At 47.7% G+C, this 21,316-nt stretch overlaps 1 non-coding gene across 1 annotated transcript; it reads right to left on the bottom strand.

Moving 5' to 3' along the window:
* Nucleotides 1-327: 327 nt before the first annotated feature.
* Trnat-cgu (transfer RNA threonine (anticodon CGU)) lies at nucleotides 328-400 on the bottom strand. Its single transcript has one exon. It is a non-coding gene; the product is annotated as a tRNA-Thr (tRNA).
* Between the last annotated feature and the right edge of the window lie 20,916 nt (nucleotides 401-21,316).

Raw genomic sequence — 21,316 nt, 5'->3', positions numbered from 1 at the left:
TTGAATGCGTGTCATCAGATATGACACGTAAATACAAACAGTTCTGCGGAATGTTTCTGAGACTGGCATATCCTGAAACACCGCGAAGGCGAGGATAATAAAAGACTGACAAATGCGACCGATGACTGTCAATCGATAACTTTTTAGTGCAGCAAGCAATATAAAATGAAAATAGTGAATGCGAGGTGAACTTAAAAACAAAAACAAGACAAAAGAAAACGGCTAAAAGTAACTCTAACCGCATCGGAAAGCAAAGGGGAGAACGGGGTAGGTCGTTGAAACAGATAAGGAATTTGGAAAGACGGAAAGAAAGTGGAGAAAAAAATGCCCGCCAGGTGGGATCCGAACCCACGACCTCCAGAATACGCGTCTGGTGCGATAACCACTACGCTACCGGCGGGGCTGTTTCCCCAGCACCTTCTCGGGTATTTATGTTAAGGTATTTTGTTTTCCTGCGCTTGGGGGTGGTAGCCAGCGCCACTCGGACTACTCGGGGTGAAGGGGACCTTCTTTTTAACCCCTGGGCCGTGACTCGAGTGTCTACGACATGTCGAGAGTGGTCGACCAGCGTTGAACCCTCTTAAGCTCCCTTTGGCACCAAGACTGCCAGAAAAGAGGCCCTCGCTAAGCATGTAGCGAATCAGAAAATGGGAAATGAGGGGCTCCGTGAAATAAGACAGAAAATAAAGGTTGGCAGTCAAGAAAACCTCGGAAAGCACACGGGAAGTTGTGGTGGGTCATAGAAAGAGATGAAGAATTTTTTGAGTCGAAAAGAAAGTGGTGAAAAAATGCCCGCCGGGTGGGATCCGAACCCACGACCTCCAGAATACCGGTCTGGTGCGATAACCACTACGCTACCGGCGGGGCTGTTTCCCCAGCACCTTCTCGGGTATTTATGTTAAGGTATTTTTGTTTCCTGCACTTGGGGGTGGTAGCCAGTGCCACTTGGACTACTCGGGGTGAAGGGGACCTTCTTTTTAACCCCTGGGCCGTGACTCGAGTGTCTACGACATGTCGAGAGTGGTCGACCAGCGTTGAACCCTCTTAAGCTCCCTTTGGCACCAAGACTGCCAGAACAGAGGCCCTCGCTAAGCATGTAGCGAATCAGAAAATGGGAAATGAGGGGCTCCGTGAAATAAGACAGAAAATAAGGGTTGCCCACCTTAGTCCCGTAACATCACCCCCCGGGTCGAGAGCGACCGTCCCGGTAGATGCCGAGGCAACGGGAGGATTGCGATGCGGTGAGCGATGCGATGAAAACATACAGTGGAGCTTTGCCTGCCGCCACAGATGAAGATGATGTCCCTGTTGATGCCTGGCCCCACAGAAGCGATGTCTTCAAGCAGGAACGAACCGTCGGCGGAATTCGAACCACGTCGGACGAAAGGGCTGGGGACACAGCGTCTTCTTTGGTCTGTTCTCGGCTTGTATCGGCTGGTCTTCAGTGGCTGCACACGGGCTGGGGACACGGGGCGGGGGACGTGGTTTGAAAGGCGGTTTAATTGCTAACAAGCAGTAAAAGCGAGAGGCGGGAAGCAGCGCAGTCTGTTCCAGGTGAACCGGATAGGGGATCGCTGATCTGAACACAAGGACGCGCAGAGATGATGCCAGCTTGATGCTTCCGGCACATACCCGAACAGGGATTGGACAATCGAGGTCCGTTAGTCCTTTCACTTCTCTTCATTACAATATATATATATATATATATCTATATATATATATATATATATATATATATATATATATATATATATATATATATATATATATATATATATATATATATATATATATATATATATATATATATATATATATCTTCAGAGGACTCCCTCTGAAGAAAGGGAGTCCTCTCCCTGAAACGTCAGTAAACTTATTTTTATTTTCTAAGTCTTTCTCGTTTGTCTCTGTCACTACTAACCTTATATATATATATATATATATATATATATATATATATATATATATATATATATATATATATATATATATATGCGGCTAAACAAGTTTTTCGTTTTTCATGCAGTTAACAAAATTACGTGAGACGACAGACAAAAATGGTATTTATTTATAAAAAAAAGAACAGAAAGGAAGAAGGACGGTACCAGCGATTTGTACATCGAGCCCGCACAGCAGCCGTCCATTTTACTTGCAATCACTCACACACGCATGCATTTGCTTAGGTTTTCGTCGTTAATATCCGCCCTCCTTTTTCTGTTTAGCACCCTAAGGTTATAGAAGGCCCCCTCAACGTTGACACTAGAAACGGGCCAGGTAAGGGGATGAAGTGCCTAGGAACCAAATGTCGGCCAATCATTCAAATAATATCATCAAACGTAAACAGGTACCAAGTACGTGAGCGCCGTGCACTGCACAGTGTGCTTGTACTGCTCGCTCCCCCTAATCCGTACTCAGCACGTGCAGAAACTGCTCGTTCCGTCGTTAAAACTGAAATAAGCCATATAAACTGTCCGAAAACGCTGAACCTCAGATATAAGCGACAATAACATAGGATAAAGCAGAAATTGCTTACTTCGGCAGCCTGTTGTGCCAGCTGCGCAAACAACCTACACGTGCTACCGAAGCCTGCACAATTTTTGAAAATTTCTCACTAGCTACACTGCCCACGCTAAGTAAATCATGAGTCGAACACGAGCTCGCTTTACAAGAGAGAAAAAACTACTGTCAAATTTTGAGAATTCTCTGCAATGCGTAAGCATCCTTTCCTGCCACTTTGCTATATCCCTCAGGCCCTGTGAAGTGGTCTTCAGTTGTGTGCTACCCTTCGCTGCTTACAAGACACTTTACCAGGGGCACTCAAGGTGGTTCATTACGAGAGTATAAAGACCCCATGTGCCCCTAAAAACGCTGTACGCCAAACACGTTCAAAGTCAGGTTCACTATTATATGCATATTCACTGCTGGGAAAACATTTTACTACGGCCAATGTAAGCAGCCATGTCAAATTGTAGAGGTCCCGCGTATTTATACAGAGTGCTTCGTGAGCTTGGAAGCCCCCTTCACCATTATCCCGAAATGCATTGCTCAAAATATATTTGTCCAGGGGCATTGTAACCGTTCGTCAAGAATGAAGGCCACATGTACCCCCATGAAGCTCTACACGAGTATTTTTAAAGTGGGCTTCACTGCTATACACCAATGCATTGCAAGGGCATTTTGTCAAACGTTCTTCCTACTGCGAAGCAGTTTACGGCTAGGATTCGGGGCATTTGTCCTGCTTCAATAAAAAAAAATGGGCCCATCTCCCCGCGAGGGGGACTCGAGTAAATGCGTCGCATAGGGGGTGGGGGTATTACGTTAACGTTTAGTGTTTGGGGGGTTGGTGCTATCACGTGTACACCACGCAGCTATCACGCCGCTAGCACGCCGCTGAGTCGCCAACGCACGCCGCTGACGACGTAGTTTGAATCAGTCAAGGATATAAGGCGCGTTCGTAGCCTTTGATTCTGTGTCGGTTTTGTGGCGCAGTGGGAAGAGCACCATGTACCTCGCGTTCCGCCCACAGGTAGTGAATGCGTTGTATCAGCAGCTTCTTGACGTAGTTTGAATGAGTCAAGGATATAAGGCGCGTTCGTAGCCTTTCATTATGTGTTGGTTTTGTGGCGCAGTGGGTAGAGCACCATGTACCTTGCGTTCCGCCCGCAGGGTCGTGGGATCGAAACCAGGCGCCGGTAACTGTTATTTCTTTTTATAGTGTAGGGGGAGGCTGGCTGCTGCGGACGCCGACGCACGGGTGACATCGTGAGTTATACAAATGCTCTGCATTTAAAATTGGTCGCCATCCCGCCCTGCGAAATTGGATGCTCACCGAAGTAGTTGTCAACCAACCACCACAAATGGATATGGAGCAGGGTATGAGATGTTTCTCGTCGCCACACCGGGCTTGTCGCTTGCGCTCGGCTAGTATCACTAGATAAGGGTACAGAGTATCGTCACTCTTTTCTCCTGTTGTTCTTGCCGCCGCCATGATCATTGGTAAGTTCGCATCACGTGACATTTGTTTACACTGCAATGGTTCCGCCATTTTCCTTTTTATGCGTTTTAGTCGGTCATCTCTGGTAGGCCTTGCTCGTTCTCCCTGCTCTGCGGCTGCGAGCGACTGTCGTCGTTCCCTATACGAATCAAAGATAATGCGTGTAACAGCATTTCAGCAGCAGAAGTGTGTCCAAAGATGCCGTTTTGGTGCATCTTCGGTATTGTTGTTAACAAGCGGCCCGGTCGAAGTTAACGGCGAGGCTGCAGATGCGGCAATCTCTCAACACTGATGAACGTCAAAATGGCCGCCGTTGCTGACTTACGTGCCTCAGTGGTGGTGCTCTAATACCTTATCTCCTACTGACACTACGCTGGGCTTCTCTTACGAGGTGAACAGCTTTGCTGTAAAATTCTCCTATCTTTAAAGCACGAAGCGTTCTAGCGCGAGGCGTTGGAAAACGAGTGTCCTGGTGTGTTCTCTTAGTGCGCGGTTTTGCCCACGAAAACGGTTCTTCCCCAGGAGATGAAAGCGTTGGAGGGTAGAGGTATACAGCGTTGCTGTAAAACACAGTGCGCCCCTCTTTGTCTGCGCTCCAATCACGTGTGGGGCTAGTTTTTTCCGGCTTACCCCAGGCGGTGGTAGTCGTCCAAGGTAGAGCTCAACTCCGAGGCTCCAGTTGTTTTAGAGGCCCTAGGCGTTCCATAGCGCGAGGCGTTCGTGTGTGTTTGTTAAGTACAGAGCACTTCAGGGGCTCGCCTTGTCGTTGTAGCTCGCTGTAACGGTCGACGTCAAACGACTGCCGGAATAAGGCGGTGCCGCGAGATAACGGACCCAAGTAGGGGCCGGCGTTCCGTCGTAGGGCGTTCCGCAGAGCCTTCGAAAGCCAAGCGGTTTAAATAGTCATAACCGTTACTGGCGCTTGTCACACATGTCCCCGTTGTTTAGCGCATAAAATCTTCAGGTACATTTGACGTAAAATATATGTAATTAACCAGCAGCACCCGCGTTCATTTAGTTCGGAATGCTCGTTGGGTTGGTTTTTGCGTTAGTAAGCGAAAAAAAAAGTGTCCGTGCAACGCCGACACTTCCGGGAGAAAAGGCAAGCGCAAAAAGAACAGAACTCCCGCTGGCGCTGTTTCAGGCAGGCGGTGAGCACTACGGGGGCGGAAAATTCGAATTGTTTTGGGTGGTAGCAGTGAGCGGATTACGGCGCTACAGCCCAGTATGGTGAATCACTTTCTCTACACTTCCGTCAGCTTTAAGGTTGAGTGGAACGGCTTTAATTATTTCTTTGCTTGATTGCTTGCGTGTCTGTTTGTTTGTTTGTTTTTTGACGCCGAAGTAGGCGTCCGCGTGGGCAGAAATTTCATCTCCTGCGACCGAACACGTGACAGCGGCGTCACACCACTGGCGTTGACGCCGAGGGTAATTTTCACAGCAGTAAGTAAGGACCTGTAAGGGCCTGGGCCGTTCCATGACTGTACCTCCAGTAGCAGGCAAAAGAAATCTTTTGTTCAGATTTGTTCATACCTCCATTCAAACGCGGACCATACTGCTGTGAAAATTAGCGGCGACGACAACGCCAACGGTCCGGCGCCGTTGTTGCGTGCTCCGCCGGCATAGTTGAAGTTTCTGCCCCGCCGGACGCCTCCTTCGGCATCACCAACCTGTGGGCAAGCAAACAAGCAAGCAAGTAAACGCACACACACGAGCGCCCCACTCTATGGAATTCCTCGCGCTTCTAAGGCACGTGGAGCCTTGGGATTGGGCTCCACCGTGGACGACTGCCTCCCCTTGTGAGAGCCGGAGGAAACTAGCCGCGCACGTGATTGGAGCGAGAACAAAGAAAGGGTGCACTGTGTTTTTGCTGAAGCGGAAAAAATGCGTGGTACCGTAGCGATAAACAGCTTCGCTGTAAAATAAAATGTTGATGGCCACCTCGGTTCAGAAGGCCGTGCACCGCCGCAGCTAGAGTGGCCCGGTGGATCAGGATGCGCTTCTCATAAGGTCCGAGCTGCATGGTCAAAGCGCATTACCACTGCTATGCGGGGAGTGGGAGATAATGGGGAGTTGAGGGCATAGGAAGGCAAAGTGAGCAACAGTGTAGATGGCTTGACAGTCTCAGTAGGGACACGTGAAGCATGAGGGGGATATGTGGCAGAGCAGAGTGGATTTATAGGTTTGCAGTTGGCGCCCGATTCGAAATTCTTCGACAGAGAAGTTCGGTGGGGTGGGAGGAAGGTTTGGCGGGTGTGACGGTAGTGGGATAGAATTTTGGGGGTAGAAGGGGAACAGATAATTTAAAGTCTACGTCGTAGAAAGCGAGCCGCCTGGCCCTGTAGACGACGCCCGGAAATGTAGCTAATATGCGGTATGTGCGCAGCATGTGCTGCTTCGTTCTTAGGCAGCGCGGCATGTGCGGGGGTCCATACGATGGTGATGGCGGGTACGTCGGTAATGACAACCTAACTACTCAGCCTGGTAATGACTAAATAACTTACTAACTAGTTAGCTGGCTAACCAACTAACTAGCTAGATAAATACCTCACTAACTATATAACTAACGCCGTCAGTCAGTCCCTCCCTCTATTGTAATTAGTTGTAATACCAGAACATCTATCTAGTGGCATTAGCACTCGGGAGGACTTGACAAGTTGGCGACAGCAGAGAGATAGAGATAGAGAGAGAGAGACTTTAAGTAATGCTGAAGAGGTCAGCCCCACTAACGGTAGCGCTTGCTACTTCAGATTGGGGTGCATATAGTGAGATGAAAGATTAAAAAAAAGGAGGGGGGGGGGAGAAGCAACAGGAAATAATCACGCGGCATACAGATGGCGATATACACGTTGATACGACAGGAGCTGCGTGATGAGACTGTAAAAGTAATCTCAAGCTATCTGAGATATTTGAGCAAAGCTTCGACAGTTTGTGCTCAACGTCATCAGCTAAACATTTACCTCTCGAGGCGTCCAAATAAATGCCGTTCTTGAAACCCGTAGACGATAAATAACACACACACAGGATATGAATAAAAAATTCCTTTCAGCCTTTGGTACCTTTATCCTATAGTATGGCTGCATCAGGAAAGCTTGTGATACTTCTATTCACAATGCAAGTTTATTGTAACCTCCGTGACAAACTTACGCGAGCTTCCCTTCACCCGTACAGGCAGACAGTAAAGGAAGTTGTTTTTTTCGTAAACTCACCCTTGCAGAATCGGAAAACGCTCCTTCAAACGTAAGAATCTTCATTAGGGCGATTTCCACGGCCATGATACGCATTTGCTCCCGATATAAAGGGTCAATGAAGCGATAAACACTAATTATTTTAAGGTCTTAAAGCCTAGGATGAGCTGGGTATACCTTCTGAATTTTTTTCGGGCTGTTTGCAAACATTTCTATGCGCATTATATACAAGTAGAATGCGCTAATACACGTTTACTTTGAACTTTAGTCCTCGTCCATTAGCTTGCGCTTGCCGTGACCAAACACCTGCAAATCTTCAGGGCAAAACTGAACTTACTGCGAGTAGGCTTAACCCATGTAAACTGTGAGTGAACAAATAAATAGTAGGTATTAACCATTCAGTAGCTATAAAACAATATTTTGAAGCCTGAGATAACGTTAAACGCCATTGCAAGCCAGTGGAACGCCACTGTGATTGTCATTGAGGATGGGCGCGTGAGCGACACCTGCAGGGGTTTATCGTTTTCTCCCTAGCATAACAAATAAACCAGGGTTTTCCGCTAAATAGGAAAATAAGGAATACGTGAGCTGAACTACACAACGAAGGCGGATGTAATAGCTTCTCAAATTTTCTTCCGGGCTCGTTTGATGCTATACTTATTAACTACCCGAAAATCTTGTCTGCACAATGTTAAGAAAATGGTGACAGCTGTCTTGCTCGTCTAGCCATTGAAAACGAAATGAAAGATCTCGTATTTCGACATACTGCTGCGTTGGCAATTTTTCAGAGCTGTGCGGTTCCATTCGAACAAATTTCCGCCGATCCACAGAGTGTTAAGCTGAGCTTGTTATTGAGCACTGACAGAAGAAGCTCTTCCATCCTGGCAGTTGAGCGGGCGCTCTTCAGGTAGATTGGAAAGCAAACTAAAAAAATGTCCCGTAAGGGACACAGAGAGTCGTTCACACTAATGAGATGACATCGATATTCATTTTCCTCTTAACGGCACTCGCAGCCGCCTCTCCGTCGAAGTCCACCCGAAGTCGTTCAACGATAGCCTTGCAGTAGGACGTCATCGGGCTAGATGGCCCGTAAGTGCCATTAGAAATAGTGTCCTTCATTCCCAACCTGGTCGATAGCGCTGGATCAAGCAATAACAGGAAAAAAAACTAAAACGAGAAACTGTTGTGCTTTTTACACCCCAACGCCGTCGTTTCACTCTCAGACCGGGGAACCCTGCTAAATAACACTCAAACTTCCCACGAAATCTTTCATTTTAGAAGGACTAAATTGGTTACAGATTTGGCCTAGCGGCGCGAAAAAACAGGGGGGGGGGGGGGGGCAACACCCAATGCAGAGCACATGTAATTTTTCCGTTTCCGGGTTCGTGGCGTCAGATACTGGGCGTTTGCGCGTACGCAATCACGTGATGCTCTTTGGCTTTCAATTGCACATTTCAATCCTTTTTCTCGGAAGGTTGGGAAGGTCTTAGCAAAGCCTCAACAACGAACCGTTCCGACTACGGGCATGATAAATGCTTATCACGCAGGTAAATAGTCGTGGACACGGCAAGAAGAATAACAAGCATGGTTACTCACGTATCGGCGAGGAACTTGCCTTCATCACAGTATGATTTACATCGCATCAAATCACATTCAACCAGACTCTGATGAAGGCAAGTTCCGTGCCGATACGTGCCTAAATTGTTTTTCCCATCATGTGTCCAACTATTTACGCATACTATTTCTACGCGGAATATACATATATATATATATATATATATATATATATATATATATATATATATATATATATATATATATATATATATATATATATATATATATATATATACATACATACATACATACCTACATATAGTGCAAGAAAAAGGAAGCTAGCTGTCCGCAAAGACAGAATGTACGCACTCAGATACGAGCAGGGTAATTACGCGCAGCATGAACGAGATAACAAAACTAGCAGAACGATTCTACGCCAGGCTATATGCGAGCGATGTTGGACCAGGGGAAACTACTGAGCGCACAAGCTTAGCGTGCGATGTCCAACTAGTAAGTAAGAAAGTAAATAGGAAAGGCTTTCAAGGGCATGAGAAGAGGAAAAGTTGCAGGTGACGACGGCATAATCGCGGATATTTTAAAGTAAGGAGGGGATGTTGTATTAGAAAAGCTTGGTACATTCTTTTCCGAATGCTTAAAGACTTTAAAAGTGTCCATTGCCTGGAAAAACGCAAACAAAATTGTGATTCATAAAAAGGGACATACCAAAACCTTTAGAAAAACAGACCCATCAGCCTACTCTCAGTTTTTTCACGCTGTTTACCAAAGCAATAGTTAACCGCATACGTGACAGCCTAGATTCGCAACCCAGCGAGCAGGCTAGGTTTAGGGAAGGGTACTCAACAATGGATCACATCCATGTCGTTAATAACGTAATAGAAAAATCTGAAGAGTACACTAAACCCCTTTAAGAGGCATTTATAGACTATGAGAAAGCGTTTGACTCGGTACGCACCGCAGCCATGCTGAAAGCGTTGAAAGACCTCGGAATACAAAAGACCTACATAAGAGTTCTAGACGACATATATACGGGATGTGCGGGTAGCATAATCCTTCACAAGCAAAGTGACAAATTTCCGATCCGAAAGGGGGTAAGACAGAGAGGTACCATCTCGCCAATACTGTTCGGAGCGTGTCTTGAGGGGGTATTCAGAAAGCTTGACTGGGGAAACACAGGATTAAGAATAAATAAATAATACTTCAGCCATTTGAGGTTTGCAGACGACCTAATGTTGCTAAGTGAGACTGCAGAACACCTGCAAAAAGGGATACAATCAGAAAGCGCGGCCGTGGGGCTAAAAATAAATATGAATTAATCTAAGGTAGTGATGAATAAATACCCCAAAGGCATCCTCTTCAGCATATGTAACGAAACGCTAGAATCAGTACAACAATACAACTCCCTCGTACAAGTGGTCAGTGCTGAAACCAAGCACGAGAGAGAAATAGATATTAGACGGGGTGCGCTCGCCAAGCACTTCCCTATAATGAAAAGTGAGCTACCTCTATCACTCACAAAGAAAATATACAACCAGTGCACACTGCCGGTGATGACATGTGGAGCTAAAACTTTGCGACTTACTAAACAACTTGGAAACAAACTTTGGTCGGTTGAATGGGCCATGGAACGACGAATGATTGGAGTAACACTTAGAGACAGGAAACGAGCTTCCTGGATCAGCGAGCAAGCTTGAGTAGATGATATCAGAGTAGATGATATCATAGTTCAAATAAAGAAAAACAAATTAACTTAGGTTGGCCATGTAGTCAGATGAAACGACAGCCGGTGGACTAAGAGGGTAACAGAGTAGATACCGATAGACGGGTTAGAAGTGGAAGGCCAATAAAACGATGGAGGGATGAAATAAAAAAATTCGTTGACAAGGAATGGACTCGATCGACACAGTACAGGAGTGGTTGGAGGTCAATGGGAGATGCCCTCGTCCTGCAGCAGACCTGAGTTGACTAATAATTATGATGAGAAAGCAATGCCCATCCAAGGTCAATATCAAGCCGTGTGTGGCCTCACAGACGTCACAGAATAACGATAAGTATGGGAAGTCTCAGAAGCCATCAGCGCATAGCACACCAAGCTGTTAACTCTCACCGACAACATGTTTGAACGGTAGCCGCAACGATCGTTGCAGTCATTCCTGACGAGCGACATCTGAGGTCGTTGCCACGAATCGACAACCCGCATATTGGCGTCGCTTGCGTCTATTGCTTATGACTGTAACGGCCTCTCCTGTGCGACCATGTGCTCCGAATGCAACCTTGAGCATGACGCTTTACAATCATCTGACCGCGCCAACGCGTGTGGCATACCCTCGCTATGCGTGATGGGAAGTATGCTGTCGGGAGCTCGTTGCGGGCTTCGCTTGGTGAGCAGGAGTCTGCGCACATCCGCGGCTGTTCCGATTTAGTGGTGTGATAACGCGATTAGGGCGCCGAATGGTAGGCCCGCGCTTCCAGGAAGTTTTTAAGACGCTGCTGCGGGCGGAAGGGGGGGCCGGCGGCCCGAGTGCACGCGCCACATCCGGACGCCGGTTCCCATATATATTCGAGAGCGGCCACGCGATGGCGCTCACGTGACGCAGCCCACAGATGAAGAACAACACCAGCAGCGAGAACAGGGTGCAGGGCCACGTCCTCTGCAGGAGGTGAACATTGTGGTGCGATGTCTTTGGTGGGCGGGGCCAACTTATCCCAACTACAATGCGTGCAGACCGAAATAGCGGATGGCTTCACGACAAAAAGAAGCCAAGTGTAGCCCCGCGGCCTCATCCTTGAGAGTGGCGACGAGAAAACACCGCAACCCGGGGGAGAGCTCACGCCCCCGACGACAACAGCGTCTCGCCTGGGACCGGCAGGGCTTTTGGTCCAGGATCCGTATGACAACTGAGCATCCGCTGTGCGTTCGTTGGCCGTGTCGGAGGTGGTGCTTCGTTCGGTTCGTCACTAGTGAGGATTGTGCAATGGAGAGTGAAGGAAACCCTTCTTCGGGGGAAAAAAATAGGCTGGCTTTATTTAACGATTTCTTTCAATTTCACCCGCTCTCCAACCGTTTCCCTTTCTGCAACGCACGAATCCAGGAAAAACCGGAGGCAAAAATATGACAACTGGTATTTAAACGGACACTTAAGTTAGCTGTCACCTTAATATTTAAAACGTGCAGGCCACACTTAGTTTTTCGGCCGATTTGTGTGCATATTCTTCCCCCCGCCCTCTAGAAACGGGCGTTTAAAAGTTCGGTTCTATTCGCAGCGTGTTCCGCGTCTATTTTAGGGGCGTCAACTGTGTGGAACCCGAGGGCGGAATCAAATTGGTTGAAAGTGTGATTAACTCTGTATTCACCATGGACTGCGGTTTTGAAACTGTGATAGCATGAACGTCACTGCATTAGGTCGTGGGGCGGTCATGAAGGGCGCTAAGATGGGCGTCTCTTTTTCGAGGGTTCACTAATTAACTAAGGCTGTATAATTCCTCTAAATGGGGAAATTAGGAGTTACACGAATTGTACCATCCAATGCAGTCCCAAATTCTGAAAAATTCTTTTAGGGATGAGCTTTGCCGCGCTCTCGAGTGCTCGCAAAAAAAAAAAAACTCCTAAGAGCGCCGTTCTCTCGTTCATGAACTACCGGGAGACCGATGCATTATACTGAAAGCGTAAAAAGACTCTCCCCTCCACTTTTCCTGTCAGACTACGTACCCATAAACCCGCCAGAGCTAACTAAGGTATCACTTGCAGTTGTTGTTAGGAGCTACGAATATTACAAACGTCTAGGTATAAAAAGCCTTTATACATTGGTGTAACATGGCATGACTGTAAATTTTTTAACGCTTAGCAAGCGTGAGTGTCGGCGATTTTTTGCAGGCTTGCTCCAAGTGTGATGTGCTTTCACGCTTAAAAATCACGCTTCCTAAGCGTGACTGGCGGGATGTGTAGCGCTTACGAAGCGTGAGTAAAATGTATTTTTTGCAAGCTTGTTTTAGGCGTGGTGAAGTACCACGCTTAGCGCTCACGCTTGCAACCCGTGACTGGCGACCTTCTTATCGCTTAGTGAAGGGGAAAAGAGGATTTGTACTTACCCGGTGCGGCATTCTCCAGCTGTGTATAATACGCCTCTCTGACCGCCAGGAATCGTTTAAATAACAGCTGGAAGAAGTTAATAGTTGCTGTGCCGTATTTATGGTCTGTGTAGCTTGGAGCACCCACAAAACCCATAAATACAGCAGAGCAAACGTTATCTTTTAGCTTTCTTTTTAAAAGATTTCTGATGGTCAGAGAGGCCTATTATACACAGCTGGAGAAGGCCGCTTCGGGTAAGTACAAATCCTGTTTTCACCTTCACTAAGCGATAAGACGGTCCACAGTCACGGATCGAGAAGACTCGCATTGCGATTGCGGCGTTAATTCTTCGTTATAAACGACCCCAAACTTAGTAGTGTTAGCAAAATAAGGGGGTTAAGGATTGCCTCTGAGTTTCGGTTGATAAACCTAAGCGCCGCTGAAGGCAGTGGAAGACAAACGTTCATAAAGCATCTTGAACAAGTGTAACAAGCTAATCCCATACAGTTAAGCTTGTGGTGTGATTCTTTCAGCGTTATTATCTCTACGTAGGCGAAGAAAATTAAGTGAAAAAGACTGTGAGGATTGCTGCGAAGGTCGCGATTTTGAATCAAATCTGAGGGACAACACAAAAAAAGAAACAAACCTGCTTCAGTAACTTCTTTATTCACATTAACTTACAAGAATGCTTCCATACAGAGAAATCCGAGAAATAAAGACAGGAACTATAAAATAGGCTTCAGATGAACTCTTCATGCCGCTTTAAAGCAGCGCATGAGCGTTGATACTACCTTGACTCAGACGAAGTGTAATTACATCAACAAATCACGCACCATTTTGAGCGGCCATGGAATTTCGTCGATGCCATCATGTCTACATGCTACCTGAAGGAATCCTTGCAACTGCCCAAAAGCAGACGGATACGTAACGTCCTCTATGTAATACACACACAAACACAGCACTAAAGCTTTTTCCAGTGACGTGTCCAGTTGCAACTTCAAGATTTCTCTGGGTTCTTCAGCGTACCAGCTGCTTGTGGTCGCCTCATACAGTGCACCGGCAAACGATGTCCACGGGTGAAACCTGGAAAAGATAAAAAGCTGCTTCAATATAATTGTTATACACGGGGTACCAGCTATCATGCACCAAGATTTTTAAAAACAGCAACGGCGTAACTCGAAGAAAACTCAGTGCATAACGTTTCCAGTACAGTGGAGTTGCGACCCGCCCGCGTCGTAAACCAGCGCTTTCAAATAAGCTGACTGCAATACCTGCTTTGCTTGTCACACACCCAAAGAGGCAGCGCATCACCTTGATGATGGCATACATGGAAGGAGCAGCAACAGAAGTTTCGCGGGGCGCATGTGGCAGAAGGCACAAACTCGGTCGCGATTTGTTCTTTCTTTCTCTTGTTTATTGCATTCCGGCTAACTCATAGGGAGCCTGTTCGAGGGCACTGCTTTATTTTTCATAGTCACGTGTTATTTTTCATATTTCGCGGGCTTTCCTTATCAGTCAAACTAAATTAGCACGCAATAAGCACGTAGGTTAAAATGCCTCAGTCAGATGTCTCTTGTAGGTACCTACAAGTGCCTCATTGACACTTTAATGATTGGGACAGTACTTCTCAAGTTTTAAAAATAATTACAAGTAATTAATTAAATCATTAACAAAGAAATTACTGGCCGCTACTCCACTGCACTGGAAACATTATGCACTAGGTTTTCTTCGCGTTGCGCCGTTGCTTTTTTTAAATATGTTCGTGCATGATAGCTGGAACACCCTGTAGACTGATGCGTTCAAACTGTCACACAACACACAAACTGCTGCCGCGATGCGCAGCATAAATGCGCACATCTCTGTAGAATGGGAGACGATTTTCAACGCTTCGTAATGTGCACGTCGACTGTGTGAATTGCGGTATACAATATTTTTCGTCGTTTTCTGGGTGCTCTGCGGGGGACGGAGAGAGCAGGCGGCTCCGGTGTCGCGCCTCCTCGCCCGAGAACGGCCGCCGACGAGAACCGCGAGCGCGGCCGCGAAATTTACCTCCAGTGAGCCAAAGATGCCTAGCGCGAGGCGCCGAGACCGGCGGAAACCGGACGGCGAAAAAGAGAAACGACTCAGAGCCACAACAACCAGAAACGCATTCTTTCCTACTTTATAGTCATATTTCCCGGCCGACCGCATGACCCGTGTCAAACAGAAGCTTCAAAGAGAACTAGGCCTGGCACTAATGCGACGTTCCGAGGTCAATAGGAAGAACTACACAATACACTAAAAATGTCGGTATTACGAAAATAGTTCAAAGATACATAATGAGCAAAGATGTCAGTAAATAATTTGTTTACCTGGATGTTCCAAGTGACCGCGGATGACAGCTGACTGCCCACTGTAACAACAGCACCAGGAAAGAAAAGTGTAGTTCGCCGTGCCGCCCGAGAATTCCCGGCAGTCGACACTCGGTGTTCTCGCACATACCGCGCGGCACACCACACGGGCCAGTCGATGTCAAGTTATTCAACACGTTGTTCCTTCTTCGCCACTCTTTACCGCAAGAAAGCGAGCACTCCGCACAGCACACACTTGAATGGCATGCAAACACGACGCACAAAGCGCCATGCTTCGGCCGGTGCCTCCAACGGCTCTACTCCGTTTTCCCGCCAAAACCACTGAAGCGAGCGCCACCTTTCGCCGACGAGCGCCGCCGTCGCGTTAAAAAAAAAAGAAAGAAGAAACAGAGGAAGCGTTTGTCACACCCGAATGCAGCAACCCGACGCACGGCACCATTGGGGATATGTATCCCGTATGTATATGCGTGATGAAGAGAGGCGCGATCGCCGGCGCGGGGTTTTCTTAAGCGTGATTTTTCCGGTTCAAAGGCATACAATCCTGCATCACGCGTAAAAGAAAGCGAATGTGGGTTTTGTCGACCCGCGTCACGCTCAGAAGGTAGAGAACAACGCGTATTTTGAGTCACGTGGTGCTCAAAAAGAAGTTTGCGACACCAATCAGCGTGTTTCACGCTTACTACGCGTGACCAATTTTATAGTGATATACCCATGACACTCCTACCCACATGTCAGTCAGTCAATCAATCAATCAATCAATCAATCAATCAATCAATCAATCAATCAATCAATCAATCAATCAATTAATCAGACAAGCAAGCAATAATTCATTTGATTACTTTATTTTCACTTTGTCAAAAAAAGAAGGCGTTTTTACGAAAGCTGTAAACCGGCTCGGCAGAGGCACCAAACTCCTACAGTACGACGATGCAGCAGAACAGGCAATGGGAACAAAATTTCAATGGAAGTATCTTGATACGAATGTCCAAAAAGCAATTCCACAACAAAAGCAAAAGAAATAAAAAAAAAGGCCCAGCTTTCACCAGTGGTGCAAGGCTGGAGAAACAGAAGACTTTGGTGGTCGACCTAGCTTCTCCCCACACTGACAGCGGATCCCAGGAGAGAGGGAGCAGCCGGACTCCAGCAGTGCAAAGCCGTTTCGTACGGCACTGTAAGTCAAAAATCATTAACGTATGTTCAGTGTTTAATTCAGCAGCAATTGCTGTCATCCCTGTCGTCGTCGTCTTCCGACGGCACCGCCGCGTAGGACAAAACCTCTTGTAGCACGTCCTCGCCTCGGTAGGCCTGCACTTCTTCGTCAGCTGGTCTGGTGGTCGTCTCCACGCGTGGATTGTGAAGGGATGACTTGACAGATTCGTCGTCATTGTCTTCGGTGCGGCGGACCGCGGCGCGCCGGTCGCCACACGACGACGACGAAGAAAGCGGGAGCTCCTTATGTGGCGTAAGCCCGCGCGCAAGCCTGAACGCCGCCGGGCGGTCGCTGCGAGGCACACGCTCACATGCGCTTGAGGTTTTCTGTCTACGGCGGACGGATTTGTGTCGGCCTAAATAGCTCGGCTGTTAAAAATTGTACCCAGTCCCAACCAGTGTGAGATCTGCTGAAACAGCGGAGCGGTGGTTTTCTTGTGTTGGCTCGAATGTCAACCGGCGCTCGCCTAAGAACGGCAGCGTCGTTGCCGCGCAAATTCTGCGGTTCGCGTAGAGGAATCGGCAGCTAAACGACAGGGGCGGGACGCTCCCTACCCTCTCTCTCCCCTAGCGAGATGGAGACGATCACGCCTCTGCGACACCACTCCGTCCCCTGTTGGTGGGTCTGGGAACCGGTTTCTGGAGGCCACCAGCGTGGCGCACGACCTACAGCAGACTTACGAGAAGCCTCGACCCACAACACCTCCGCTGTTAAAAGAGCTGCGACTGCGATCCTAAGTCGCTGAAATAGCAAATATATAGGCATTTCAATGTTACACTTTTTCTTGTATAAATAACCGCCAGATTTCGGTATAGACACGGGGCTGTCTTTGTGGGACTTTTTCATGTCCTTCTTTTCATTTCTTTCCTTTTTCGTTTTCCTTTTTCAAGACTTTGGTCTTTACCAAGGGCAGTGGGTACGTTTTGTACGCTCTGTAGTTCCGCGAATAATTTCTCATTTTGGAAGGATTACAGACTATACAGGCAAATTGTGTGCATGACCAACGTAACGTAACAAGGAAACACCATCTGAGTTCGAGGTCTTCTAAATATTTGGAGCCACAAAACTGATTTTGCACATCTTCATGGATTCGGCCTAAGTGCAGCAGCTGTATACGCCGTGGCAAAGGTTTAGCACGGGTCAGCAACGCTTTAACCCCAGAAAGCCAAAACAAATTTCCAGGCAAATAGAAATTCCGGAAACGCGAGTACCTTTATTAAGTGCTAATGTGATTTTGTTGATACAAAAACAAAAATGAGACTTCAAATTTCAAATTTCAGTCCAAAATTATTAAACGCATCATATATGATACAGTGCAGATACCTGGCTCGGGGTATTCGAAGAAGCAGTCGCGAGTACTTTTTCAGGCACAGAGTTACGCTGCACTTCGCGCACACAGCTGTGCAAAGTGTGTTAGCGCTTGGTACACAGCTCTTGCATCGAAGTTCCTATCGAAGTCGCTTGGTCTTCACAAGTGGAAGATGCGCAGCCCCATCTCTTTGGACGTCATCCTGAGGCTGACTCGGCATGACCTTCGTCTTCATCACATAATTCGAAAACAAACCGACTGGCCGTCCTTTGCGCTATCAATGAAGGCCCACTGTATCAAATATGACACAAGAAAATTTTAAGCAACGGTAAACAATGGGCGCGCTTCGAACAGGTCAACAAAGGGAATATTTAGGTCGATCATCATTTGCATGAAAGCGTAAGACGAAAGAAGGAAAACCGCAGTTTTTCTAGTAAAATGGTGTTGATGAGATGCCACCGGGCGAGCTCCCGGGTCCCGCCATTTTTCTCGAGCTGCCAGAAAACCCCTTGTGCCGCCTTTCTCGACTACTCACGTGAGAAAACTTTGTCATGGTATCAAGAATGATACCCTAAGCTTTAGTTTTAGATCAATGCGATTTGTCATCACTTTCTGGCTTCTCCAACACCGCGTATCAACATTGACACGCCGGGCGTTGTGGGGTAAGGAAGGGCTACGTAATGGTTGCAGCGTGGGGCACCATTGCGAACAGCCAAGCGGGGTGCGAATTGGTTGCATTTCCTCTCCGATCTCCTTTTGCTTCAGACTCCTGCAGAGGACACGTGAGATCCACGGAGCACTCTCTGCTCGTACGAACTCTACGATATGTGGCGATGGTATGGGGCGCAACTGTTGTGTCTTGAAACTGTCTCACGCACGCCCGAGGGTCAAAACCCGTCGCGGGCGGAATTCTGCGTGACTTTACTATCGGCGAATTACCCAAGTCACGCCTGTTGTATCCGTCCCTCTTTTAAACAGCGGAGCTGTTAAGCCAGGCCGTAAGTTGTGCAACGCGAACAAAGACAAAAAAGCGCGTCCCTTGGTGGGAATCGAACCTGGATCACTCGTGTTCTGAAACCGGCGTCTATCCGATTGAGCTATCATCGGATTCCGGCGCGCAGTTATATTTACTTTCCGTTATCACTAGCGTTGATTTTGGACTTGGCCGTGGATCCTAGCGTGTGCTGACACGGTCCACTTTGGAAGAGATGTGAAAGCCTTCGGTCCAAACGATGCGAGCCTGCAGCCACGAAGAACTTACAGCGGCAAATCCGGAAATAAATGCGTGTTTCAACAGCCTTTCGTTCGTTCGTTCGCTCGATCGCTCGTTCGTTCGTTCGCTCGTGCGTCCGCATATCTAATGGGCAGCACAGGACAGCTCGCGCTACAGACGCCGAATTCACGAATTCGGTTGTGGCGGGCTCTGGCGCGTGCTAACGCGGTCCACTCTGGGATAGATGTGAAACGCTGCGTACTAAACGATTCAGGCCTGCAGTCATCGAGTACTTTCAGCGGAAAGCTCGGAAATCCGTGTGAGGTGAAACAGCCTGGTCTCCGACGAAGGGAGAGGGGCCTCCATTTCTGCCGTTTCACCAGCCTTGCATCACTAGTTCAAGCGTCGCCAATTTTTTCTTATATGACCCAGCTTTCCCAGTATGTTTTTCCCTGCGTGAATTATGGTGGCCTCCACATATGCTTCCAGAGCTCCATGACAGATTCGATACATAAAATTCTCCCCACTCCATTGCGCATGTTCAAGTGAGCGTTGTTCGGCATGCAGCCTTCAGGCATTTTTTTCGGCGAAATAGTTCCATAAAATCTGTCTTGACATCACACATAATTCGTATGTCTGACTCATGATTACGATACCATACCAAGTAGAAGGCTACATGGTATACTAAGCATTGCCTAGTTCACTTCCAGTGGTAAGACGCTGGGACGGTGCCGTATCTTTAACATCGTCATCCACGACACTGGTGAAGATGCTTGCAACGGAGTTGGTTGAGAACAGTAGTCGTTGACCATGTTGGGTGAGCTTCGCATTGCGAAAATCTATGCTAGAAGATAATTGGACACGCACGCCGTGCACCCTCTAAAAAGTATTACAGGGCTTCATTCACAGAACCATCGAAATATGTCAGGGACTGCAGCTGCGATATTTTAAGGCGAACAAGCCGGGACTCCAGTCTTGTGCCCCACGACGAACTTGCGGACTTACTTGCGGCCGTGATGCGGGGGCGAGGTGGCCGTTTCGCGGCCGCATACGAATGAAGTGACGGGCTCGATTCCTAGGTGCCGACGCTGCATTTTTAATGAGGGTGGGTGGGTATGCAAAAAGTGTCCAATACCCTGGGTGGCCCTGAATGAAGTTTCAGTTTAAGTTTCAGTTTATCAAAAATATAGTGTGTAAAAAGACATATACAAGAAGGGGTCCCAGAGTTATAAACTGTAATGGGACCCCTTAAAGTCCGTCCAATACGGTGCATCTGGTTGACGCAGGGTAGGTTAGACGTGTTCAAGTCTGAATTCGATTTTTTTTTTTGTTCTTCATGAATGTATACATAGACGAGTTTTACTTTTACAAATGCTTCGGTGTCCCTTATCATTAAGAGTGGGTGAACACTTCAGCGATCAGTTGACGATTTTTTACGGCCGCAGACCATATCTTTAGTGGCGTTCTTACAGAACGCAGCACATGGGAGAGGCAAAGAAAAAGACGCTCTAACTACACTTCCCCTACAACCCTGCGAGAAACAGGCCTCGTCTGAAAAGGGTTCCCCGTCGCCAAGATTTTCTCTCTACGGTATGCCCAATCAGGTGGCATTAGATGTATCAGAAGAAGACGACTCCCCGCGCAAGACTCGTTGAGCGCGACAGACCACGCCACATCAGTGTGCCTAATACGCCATGCGTCGTCTGTCCAGCCCGTAAAAGGAACAGCCGCTTTCCAATGGAACGCCCGGGGCGGCGAAGACGTACCAGCCAAACTGAGCAAGCAAACAAAAAAGAAAAAGTGCTTTAGAAAGGAGCCCCGATCTTCGATGGCAAAGTTTCTTCGCAGTGTCCGCATTTCTTACGCCGTACCGGGCCTCCTCAACTTACTACAAGAGATAAACGTTGGGAGAAAAAAACTCGCGAAAAACAGAAAAATCTTTGCGCATAAAAGCGACGATACATTATTCATAGTAGCAAAAGAGGAAGGGGGAAGGAGGTTGCTGGCTTCCGATAAAAGGAACCTGTCAGTGTGTCGTAAATTATACACAGCCGCGCGTTTCTGGCACACTCCGGCCGATTACGCAGACTGAATGGGAGCAGGTTCAGACAACACACGCCGCCACCTCGAAACCGAGCCGGGAGCTTGCCTTCCTGCGCGCTGTGCTGAGGAACGACGCAGTTTGTTACATTAGGCGCGAAAGGCGCGCATCTCGGACCGAGAAGGCAAGCGCTGCTGGCGCCTACAATGTAGCGGAGCGCCGGGCTAGCTCGAGCGTATCGCGCGCAACACACCAGCCGTTTGCGGAGTTGCTTGCCGACAAGCTCGACCAGTGAACCTTTAACGAGGCCCTAAGTAGGAAGGCTGCTTTGCGCGCTGGCAGGACACCACCGCCCTCGCTTCTCCC

The sequence above is a fragment of the Haemaphysalis longicornis genome, unplaced genomic scaffold, assembly GCF_048455015.1.
Source record: "Haemaphysalis longicornis isolate Haplotype H1 unplaced genomic scaffold, Haemaphysalis longicornis Haplotype H1 scaffold_1, whole genome shotgun sequence".
Taxonomy (NCBI): Eukaryota; Metazoa; Arthropoda; class Arachnida; order Ixodida; family Ixodidae; genus Haemaphysalis; species Haemaphysalis longicornis.
Note: the sequence above shows the minus strand (reverse complement) of the source record. Positions and strands in the feature narration are given on the sequence as shown.